The 10,551-nt window shown below is 45.7% G+C and overlaps 1 long non-coding RNA gene across 1 annotated transcript; it reads right to left on the reverse strand.

The window, feature by feature from the left end:
* Positions 1-4,574: 4,574 nt before the first annotated feature.
* On the reverse strand, positions 4,575-5,662 carry LOC139811806 (uncharacterized). The gene is made up of 4 exons (XR_011731747.1): positions 5,602-5,662; positions 5,344-5,492; positions 4,731-4,853; positions 4,575-4,646 (listed from the first exon to the last, which is right to left on the reverse strand). It is a non-coding gene; the product is annotated as an uncharacterized lncRNA (long non-coding RNA).
* Between the last annotated feature and the right edge of the window lie 4,889 nt (positions 5,663-10,551).

Raw genomic sequence — 10,551 nt, forward strand, 5'->3', positions numbered from 1 at the left:
TTTATGGTGATATTGTACAAATAGCAGTAAGAAATTTGACTGCATCTCGTTTAATCGAAGAAAAGTATTCTTCTAAACTTTTCCGTATTGCATCAGTGTTCAAATTTTCCATATTACTTTCATATCGCTGTGCTAATTTACTTAAATCATCTTGTTTCTTAATATTAAGCAATTTTTTTCTAATAATACTTAAATGCAATAAGCATTGTAATACTGCATTTGCACAGTGCGAATCTTTATCTCTATTTTTAAAAGCACGTATCTCCCAAGCAGTATTTTGTCAAACTTCTTGATGTGACTCTTGAACGGAAGCAATTGTTTTCGACAATGTCCACGGAACATCTTTTACTTTTCGAAAACGTTGTTTCGAAATAGTAATTGTGGTGTATTCACGGTGCTCCTACATTGTTAGCTTGGCCTTGTAATCATGTAATTCGGGAATGATTTCCCCAAATGCCGCGATATTGCCAGAGTGAGAACACGAGGGCAGAGTCAGTCGACGGCCGACGCTCCCGTGTAACGTGCGGGCACGGTACGCATTGTAAGCAGAGCTGGATTATTTAATAATAAATCATCATATAGTTTATCATATAGTTTTGTTATACGACCCCCCTTATGAAAATGTGCCCTTGAGTGCTCAATGGCGGTCAGTGGGAATGTATGGTTGCCCTACAGTTGCAATGCAAATTATATGGAAAAGTTAATGGAAAATATTGAGTGGCAATAAGATGAATGGAAACGCAATGGCAAGATTCGAATGACAACTTTTTCCATACAGTCGTAATGGAAACTGCTAATGGCTTATGAAGGTTAAAACTTGTGTATGGAACTTGCAATGCGAATTATATGGAAAAGTTAATGGAAAATATTGAGTGGCAATAAGACGAATGGAAACACAATGGCAAGATTCGAATGACAACCTTTTCCATACAGGCGTAATGGAAACTGCCAATGACTCATGAAGGATAAAATTTGTATGGAATTTTCCTACCTTCAGCTAATTTGTTTAGTGTGAATTGTAATGGAAATTCGTCAATGGTAAATGTGGCGGTTCGCGCCACCAGTGGTACATGCATCATCATCACGCCCGCGCGGTAACTGTATTACCGGCAGTTCGCATCGACGGCGCTAGGCGTCGCATCGTTCATGCATTCTCTCAAATTCAAGGTTCGGGACGGACTGGTATATGTATGAGACCCCCTACGGGACACCGAGGCAGATATTTTCAGGCGCTAGTTGCCTAAGGCAAGAGCTCCTATTAGATTGTCCGTTGAACCAAAGGCAATGGGAAATGAAGGCATTTATATTAAAGACAAAATAGTACCATTTATTAAAATGCCATTGAATTCTTATTGTTTCAGACGCAATGGAAATAAAGGCATTTTTGCCAATGATAAAAATTTCCACACAAAATCCCATTGGTATTGCCAGTGTTAATACCAATGGCAATGCTAATGGCAATACCAATGGCAATACCAACGGCAAAACCAGTGGCAATACCAATAGCAATACCAATGGGATTTTGTGTGGAACTTTTTATCTTTGGCAAAAATGCCTTCATTTCCATTGCGTCTGGAACAATGGGAATTCAATGGCATTTTTTAATGGCAATGAAGGGCACATTTTTATAAGGGCCCGACCACCTCGCAGGACATAACAATTTTGGCGACGGGGTAACTCGAACTCAGTAATCAGGAGTGCAACAAAGAGAGTGGAAAAAGCGCGTTTAATTCGCTGTGCTCAAGATCCACTGCATACGGTAATTGCACGACAGTCACGAACAAGCTTGTAGTAGGTAAAGTGCCATAAGTAACGTGAAACAAAATTACAGTTGCTGAAAACGGACGCGTAAAGTATTCGATGAACGCGTGTACACGAACAATATGTAATGCATATTTGATGAATAAGGAAACTTCTAGAATATTTCGTTGCTCGAATGTCGTCGAAAGCCAGTAGCGAAGAAGAGATAACGATAACGATTCATAATATTGACTACACAAGGACATCGTGGATTTAAACTCTGACAAAGGCACAGCTAGCTAAATTATTGTCGGACTTGAACACCAAATTCGACAGTAACAGCAGTATCGAACAACTACGAAAACTCCTGAAATCGCACGTACTCGACAAGCAGCGTAAACAAGAAACGGAACGCAACAAACAGAGTCCTCAAGATAACTCACACGATGTCAGAACACAATGCGTCAAAGTTAGAATTCGTACTAGGAAAAGATGACTGGGAAACATATACAGAACGATTAGAACTATATTTCTTGGTAAACGATGTAAAGGCTGAAAAGCAAGCAGCAGTTTTGCTAACGAAAATAAATTCGGAAACGTATAACTTGGCAAGAGACTTATGTGCACCAGATAAACCAAGCACAAAAACGTATGCGCAACTAGTCGCGCTTATCAAAGGTCATTTAAACCCCAAACCTTCGGAGGCGATGGAAAGGTGTAGATTCCATCAGGCACAGCAAGCGTCGACGGAATCGGTTGCAGATTTTGTTGCAAGATTAAAGCGACTTTCATTATATTGCAACTTCCCGGATGCAAACAATGCGGTACAAGATCAAATTGTGTGTGGCCTCAAGGATCATGCGACGAAGAAAGCTCTGTTTCGAGAAGAAAACTTGACCTATGATACGGCATATAAAATTGCGACACAAATGGAAACGGCAGAAAAGGACGCGACGACGACCGATAAATTGAATGTGGCAGCGATGCCAAGCACAAGTTCGGTACAATGGACTCAGCAGTCACAACAACGTCCTAAGAAGGGTACACAAAGATTCCCACGAAGTAATAAGCAGTACGCTAGAGGCTCATCGAGGAAAAAATTTACGGACGACAGCCCGAACACTCAAAACTCGAATCAGCAAACAATCACTTGTTATTGTTGCGGAAAAGACAATCACATGGCCAGAGATTGTTTTCAGCGATATCAGACATGCAGTGCCTGCCACAGGAAAGGACATCTTACAGTAATGTGCAGAACGAAGAAATCTGAGGTTCAACATCTTTAAGCAGCGTCAACCCAGGAAATTGAGAGGGGAGAAGAATCTTCAGAAGATTTCTTCTGACAAGAAAAAGATGACATCGGTAATAATCGGATAAGAGTCGGTAATGTAAACATTATAAATGATCGTAAGACTGCGGAACCGATGTACATAAATGTTATTGTAAACGGAATTGAGGTAAGAATGGAAATAGATACGGGAACTTATGTAACGATATTCGGAAGAAACGAAAAAGAGATATTTCCCTAGTATACGAATTGAAACGTTGAATATGCCCCTAAAAGCATACGGTAAAGTCCCACTTGAACATGTAGATTACGACGGGATTAAAGGTTCAGTTAGGCAAGCGAAGGGCAACGTTAAAAATGATAATAATGAAAGGATCGGGACCAACATTAATTGGGAGGCAATGGTTACAGGCATTAGCACTGTGGCCATTACCTTTAAATGAATTAAGCGATACGTTGAGTTGCCATAAAATAGATTTGAGTAACGTGTGACGATGATGACGATGTCCTCACGGTCTCGCCGGCCGTGGAGGAGCGCGCCGTCGCTTTCCCCACTAGAGATCTCTTTATAATTCGCGATATTCCTCTCCGAAACCCAGATGGTAGCTCGACTGAGTATTTTTATGATGTAATGTTGGGCGCCAGGTGCGATTCCTCGCACCACGATACACGAGATCGCAGTATTCTCAGGCGTGGGCTTCTTTGATTAATCGCGGTTGGAATAGGAGAGGGAGCGTAGCGCAATCAACACACTCGAGTAACAAGGAACATAAAGTTATATTTCATTTTAATGCATATAACAAGTGGAATAGTAGGGGAGCCCAGCGGGCTAAATGGCGATTTACTCGAGCGTCGTAGGAACCTATTGGATTTTGAAGATTAGAAGGTAGAAAGAAAAAAAGGTTATATAATGTACACCCTTTCACCGGTGGGGGAAGCGTCTACAGGTTTTCAAAAATGTAAAAAAAAATAGTCACATGAAAATACTCGAGCGCGTCAGATATTGATAGTGTATATGCCCCACGTGTCTCTGATATTGGAGGTATGTTAATCTGCCGGTCTGCATGGTGAGGGTGGCTGTACGGAACGGTTAAAAACGGGAAAAAAAAATTTATTCGAGCGCGTCAGATATTCGGAGGGGATGTTAAGTGAACCCGAAAGAAGCTCCCATTCAAAAGACTGACGATTCGGACATCACGCAAGCTCATGGCGGCTTCTTGATAATGCAAAAAAAAATCGCCATTTTGAAATACTCGAGCGCGTCAGATTATTATACAGGTGATTCAGCTTGATGTCCTAGTCGCGCTGACCCATAATCTGACGATTATTTAGAGGGATTTTTTTAATCTGACAAATTAAAAAAAAATTTTTTAATTAAAAAAAAATTTTTTTTTTTTAAATTACTAAGTGTGACAAGTAAAATGCATGGAAAATAGAATGCAAATAAAAAAATCTATTTTTTTCAATTATAATATATAGGTACAGAAAAAAATAGTAAAATAAAAAAAACTTTAAAAATATTTTTTTTAATCTTCATCTTCATTTTCTTCCGTGGAATTATCGTCGTACTGCAAGTCTGGTTCGATTTGTTCGTCAATTTCATCTTCAGCTTGCATATCTGTAACAAGAAATCGTTATAATACTTAATATTTTATTTATTTCATGAAAAGCGTGTTATCAAAGTTTTGAAAAAAAAATATACCTGAATCTGGAGTATCTCCTAGAATATCAGGTGTTATGACTACATCGTCGTACGCTTCTGGTAATTGATTACCAACGAACCAAGTCATTTCCAATTTGCCTTTTACATCTGTCCATCCGTAATCTGTTGGTGACATGTCGATGCTGTTTGGATTGTGTGCATTCCTCCACAAACATGCAATATATCTTGTTCGTAATAATTGCTGCAGTAACTCCGATTGACATGGTGGCAAGCAACAAGCATCGTAATTACGAACATTCAACGAGAAGGGCTGTGATGTATCTGATACCTTGTATGTCGTATTGAAGATTTCAATTCTAGCTCTGTTGACATCATCTAATTTTTTTAAGCCATACAAGTGGCTGATAAAAGATTGTATGATGTTAAAAGATTCATCTATATTATAATCTTTAGATCCCAAATTTGCAAATTCTTTTTGAAAAATTTCTGAATGCATTAGAATATCTAGAGGTTTTTTCTTGCCTTGTCTATAAAGTGCCGGGTTGAAATCACATCCTGTTAGCGCATGAAGAGCTGGTAGCGCTCGCGAAACTATTGGGCCTAGCTTAACAGAGAGTGCGGAAACGTCGATATATCGGCGTGCATTACTTACTTCGAGATCCATCCATATTTTCACTGATGCTTGAAGATGTTCCATATTGGCCAACATGATAACAACAATATCTGTATCAGAGGTTCTGATTGTAACAGTGGAATCTTCTTTTAGCTGACATGCAAGAAATACTGCTTTTGTATCCGCTTCTTCGTGATCAGAACATGACAGTTCATGATCGATGGTTCGCGTTACTTTATTATTGGTAACTGAATATACGAAACAACAAATCATGACTCAGATATATTGTTTTGTTACCGATAATCGTAGCCATCTCCTGATCAGCCCAATGATCGATAAAAAACTTGACAAGAGCTTCTTTCTTTCTTTCACTGCAGCTGCACGCACTAAACTTTTCTGACGATTTGTGCTACTTCGGCTTGTGGAAATCGGCAGATTATATTTTTTCCGTTATTCTTGAATTATTTCCTTCAAAATAAAAAAAATTCGACCGCGCTCGAGAATGTCAAGGTGACGTTTTTTTTTTGCAAGTTTGTGACCCTCCCACTCCCTTACGTCACGCTCAAATCGTCAGATTATTGAAATGCACACTTTTCAGCATGTTATTAACCCACCTTACCTTAATCTGACGCGCTCGAGTATTTCTAACGATCGATTTTTTTTTACTATTCTGATCGGCTGCCCTAGACGCGCGATCCTATATTAAGGGCTTATATATAGTAGAGATACTCAACAGGATGCAAGGTATCCCCCTATATGTTAATTTGTCGCGCTCGAGTAAATCACCAAATCCCCCATTGGGCTCCCCTACTAGAAGGTAAGCGTGTTCCACGGCGAACAAGCAGAATTCGAGTACGCGCCACGTGTCACCCCACGAGCGCGATACTTATTCCGTCGCTGAACTGCACGGCAATCCCGATCGAATTCGTACAAGACTATTCCCCGACATAAATTGCAGCGGATTCTACCCGGACGGTCAAACGCGAAATACTCGAAACGTCTACGTCTAAATGAGCGCAATTTCCTTACGATCTACGACGACGCTGGGGATCTTCACTCCCCCCGAGACGCACAAATGGCCTCACCCATAAACGCGACACAACCGTGGGCCATTAATCCCGATAAAACGTACGGATATTCAATTACAAATGGCACGAACTTAACCGGCAACGATCACTACGAGACTCTCACACGCGCGAGAGCCACCTCCCGAAACTACGGCACGATTAAGCCAACGACGATTACGAAATTACACGCGACGAAGTTACACGCAACGAAATTACACGCAACGAAATTACACGCAACGAAATTACCCGCAACGAAATGACACGAAACGAAACCCCAAGCACGCTGACTGTCGGCGGCCGTCCGTTTCCATCCCCGAGACGGGCGATCACTTTTTCGCCCGGGCCCTCCCGCGGTATGGCACTCGGTATGATTCAGTTACGGCTGATTTCATTTATTCTCGCGGCACAACGCGACTCCCGGGAGGGCCTTGGTATTACCGCAATCTTACTTTGGGGAGGCTGAGCAGTGGCCTTACAAATTCTCCTCGTTCCGGCAGCTCGTCGTTCGGCTCGCAGGGTTGGATGTTACCGGGATGGCGGCTCGCACGACAGTGGCGTTCCTTCGGCCCGGCGGGACCACGTTGAGCCCCCGCGCGCCCGCGCCGGTGTCCCTAGCCCTATCAGGTGCTGCGCCCTGGCACGCTACGATCCTCCTAGGCGACCGTCGCGCCTTACTAGGGCGCCCCTTGTCACTGCTCCCATCCGCCGGCGGTAGATTTAAAACCCGCCTACGTGACCGGCTGTCCAGGCCGCGACTCATCGTCCGATTTCTCGACGGCCAGGCTGGCCGGGCCCTGGCTCGTCGACCGGTGGCGGTACACCGGTGGTGGCCCCGTTCCTTGACGGGAACCTTCGTCGGGGCGTCCCCCTCTTCGGGTCCTCCGTATTCGGGCTGCAGTGCTCTCGTGCCGCTGGTGACGCTCTGACAGGCCAGCTGATTTTATTGGCTGTGGGCTCCAGCGTGACCCGCCCGTCGACCGTCCGCCCTCGGAAGCTTTCTGCTGTCCAGCTGTAAGTCCCTCGATGCGGCATAGGCCGTTACAACTCCGTGACCCTGGCCATCTGCTCCGCTCTCCCTCAACCTGTAACGCTCGCAACAGATCTTAATTCTAACCTAAATGTTCGCTCTCCGCCCGCCCCGGGCGGAGGCACCATCCCTGACGCCTCCTTCGGCCGAGCTCTCATCTGGGGTGAGGGACGTGACATTTGTCACGTCACAACTCCCTGCTTCCAGACGAGTATCGAGGGGGACGTCTCTTGAGTTTACTCCATACCAACATGACAATTCCCCCCATTAGCCCTTATGTCCCGGTGACGGCTTCGCCCCGTCCGGCCCCGATCAGTCCATGCGTCTCCCCTTCCAATGTTACTCATCGAATCTCTGAATTACTTCCCTATCCTTTCCTAATTTCCTCCCCTGATCAGTCAAATCTCCCTTGCCGGACTACCGTTTCCCGAATTTTCCCTACGGGTCGGGGATAGGAGGGTAGTACGGTTTCACATCCTTGACATGCACTTTCCCTACGGTTGACCCGTCCAGCTGTATCAATTCGTACACCACCGGAGAGATCACCCGTTTCACTCGTAAGGGTCCCTGAAATTTCGGCGCCAGTTTTCCCGCGATATTCTGCGCGGCTGACGAAAGCACGTGCTGCCGCCTTAATACTAAGTCTCCGACTCGGAATCTCCGCGGTTGCCTACGCAGATTATAATGCGCGGCCTGCCTCTGGTTCGCCTGATCCATATTCTCCGCCACCCATTCTCGAACGGCCCTCAGTTCGATCATCCGCTAAGACCACTCCGCCGGGTCCCGCGGCTCCACCTGAGTCACGTCCTCCCCCTGGTCACGCAACAAGTTCGGCGGCACTAACTCGCGTCCCAAATTCACGAACGCCGGTGACGCTCCCAACGACGAATGCGACGCGGTATTGTACGCGAAACGGAACTGTGGGAGGTATTTATCCCACTCTCGGTCATCCCTCTCAATAAACGACACGATCATAGTTTTCAGGGTCCGATTGACCCTCTCCACGGGGTTGGCCTGCGGATGGTACGGCGGCACCGTGGCATGCGTGATGCCATGCTCCTCAGCGAAACCCTCCATCACGCGATTCACGAACTCAGTTCCGTTGTCTGTGAGGAGGATCTTCGGCGTACCCCACCGCGACACGATAAGATCTTCCAACGCTTCTTTAATTTTCGGGCTGGTAGCCGCTCGCAATGGCTTCAACTCGATCCATCTTGTGAATAAATCTTGGATCACCAGAAGGTACTGGTAGCCGGCCTTGCTGCGAGGCAAGGGCCCCACTATGTCTGCGGCGATCGAAGTCCACGGCCCTTCTATAACGCGGCGGCCTATCCACCCCGCGGGACTAGCTTGCTCGACCTTCGTCCTTTGACATGTGTCGCACCGAATGTATCGAGTGACCTCGCGAAACATATTTGGCCAATAGTACGACACGGCGAGACGCTGATATGTCTTTTCGACTCCTAAATGACCGGCCTGCGGCGCGTCGTGGGATTCGCGAAGGGCCTCGGCGCGTAATTCTCTCGGCAATACCAGCTTTCACCGGTCCAAATCCTCGACTATGTCCAAAATAACCGGTCGCGGTCGCAAAAAATATAGCTGCCGATCAACTATTTTCCAGTGAGCAAACTGCTTCGGGTCAGTCGCTACCTCCCTATACCGCCTGCGATACCACTCGTCACTCGTACCCTCACACTCCTCGATCTCGATCGCGGCGTTTACTCTTCCGCCTTCCGCGCCTTCGTACATCCGCGACAAGGCATCGGGCACGTGGTGTAGGGCTCCCTTGCGGTACTCCACGGTGTAATCATACTCTAATAATTCTAACGCCCATCGGGCCAAACGACCCGTGGGATTTTTCAAGTTGTGAAGCCACCGCAAGCTACTATGATCCGTAACTACGGTGAACGTGTAACCTTCTAAGTACGGCCTAAACTTCTGAATGGCCCACACCACGGCCAGGCACTCTTGTTCAGTCACCGAGTACCGCTTTTCCGGGTCCGACAATACGCGACTGGCATAGGCTATTACGCGTTCTTCCCCTTCCAAGTTCTGAGTCAAGACCGCCCCCAACCCAACCGAGCTCGCGTCGGTTTGTAACACGAAAGGTTCTTTAAAATCCGGGCATGCCAGGACGGGGGCCGCCATTAAGCTATTCCTAATGCTATTGAATGCATGAACTTGTTCATCCCCCCACTCCCAGCGCCTGCCTTTCCTCAAAAGGCGGGTCAAGGGCTCACTTAGCGTCGCGAAATCCGGTATAAATTTCCGATACCACAATGACATCCCGAGAAACCTACGTAATTGTCTCAGTGTTCGGGGCGCGTCTTTTCTGGGTCCACTGATACGCCTCCCGCCTCCACCACGAAGCCTAAATACTTAACCTGAAATCTACAGAACTCGCATTTATCCATATTAATCGTTAATCCCGCAGCTGCAATCTTATCTAGCATTCGTTTCAACCATTCGAGGTGTTCCTCGAAAGTTTCCGTCGCGATAATTATGTCGTCTAAGTACGCGAAAACGAAAGGCTCCATTTCCGGGCCTATTAAACTATCTAATAGTCGTTGGAACGTCGCGGGGGCACCCGTTAATCCGTATGGCATTCGAACGAAATGATACAAGCCTTTTCCCGGGACGCTAAACGCGGTAATCTCTCGGCTATCTTTACTTAACGGAATCTGAAAATAAGCCTGGCTCAGATCGATTGTAGAGATATATTTTACCGAACGTAATTTATTGAGTATCCAGTCCATTAGTGGTATCGGGTACGCGTCCTTTTTAGATATCTTATTGACTCCGCGGAAATCCAGGCAAAACCGGTACTTGCCATTCGATTTTTTTACCATCACGAATGGGTTCGACTATTGACTTGCGGACGGTTCAATTATTCCGGCTGCTAACATTTTATTTACCTCCGCGCGAATTGCTTCTTGCACTTTGAATGGCGAGACTAAATAGCAACGTTGCTTTAGCGGCGGATGGTCTCCTACTTCTATTTTATGTTCGGTTAGATTGGTCAGACCGGGGTCTCCCGATGGTGCTACTATTTTCCGCAAAAAATTTTCCAGATGTTTTTTCTGATCTTTGGTTAGCTCCGCGAGCCCACAAACGCGGGGGTCTGTTTTTTTCAACTGAAACTGGTAGCGGGCG

This window comes from Temnothorax longispinosus, chromosome 4 (genome assembly GCF_030848805.1).
Source record: "Temnothorax longispinosus isolate EJ_2023e chromosome 4, Tlon_JGU_v1, whole genome shotgun sequence".
Taxonomy (NCBI): domain Eukaryota; kingdom Metazoa; phylum Arthropoda; class Insecta; order Hymenoptera; family Formicidae; genus Temnothorax; species Temnothorax longispinosus.